Here is a 542-nt window from a genome sequence, read left to right as displayed (position 1 = left end):
GACCCCACGCTGGAGCAGGGGCAGGGTGAGGAGCCCTCCCCCTGAGGAAGAAGGAGCGGCAGAGACAATGTCTGACGAACTGACCCCCATTCCCCGTCCCCCTGTGCCGCTGAGGGGGAGAGGAGGTAGAGAAAACTGCGAGTGGAGTTTAGCTGGGAAGGAGGGAGGGGTGGGGGAAGGTGTTTTAAGACTTGGTTTTACTTCTCATTATCCTTGCTTTGATTTGATTGGTAGTAAATTAAATTGATTTTGTTTTTTCCCCAAGTTGAGTGTCTTTTGCCCCTGACCATAAGTGGTGAGTGATCCCTCCCTGTCCTTGTCTTGACCCACGAGGCTTTCATTGTATTTTCTCCTCCTCATCCCACTGGGGGGCGGGGGGGAAGGAGTGAGTGAGCGGCTTCGTGGTGCTTTGTTGCCAGCTGGGCTTAAACCACGACAGAAAGTTGCTGTTATTTTTCTTTTTCTGGGAGTTAGCAGTAGTCAGCAGTTGTGAGGAATTTTGCTAATCCATGCACCTCCTCGTTGTCTTGTAGAGCAGGAAA

The sequence above is a fragment of the Aquila chrysaetos genome, chromosome 2, assembly GCF_900496995.4.
Source record: "Aquila chrysaetos chrysaetos chromosome 2, bAquChr1.4, whole genome shotgun sequence".
In the NCBI taxonomy this organism is placed as follows: domain Eukaryota; kingdom Metazoa; phylum Chordata; class Aves; order Accipitriformes; family Accipitridae; genus Aquila; species Aquila chrysaetos.
Note: the sequence above shows the minus strand (reverse complement) of the source record.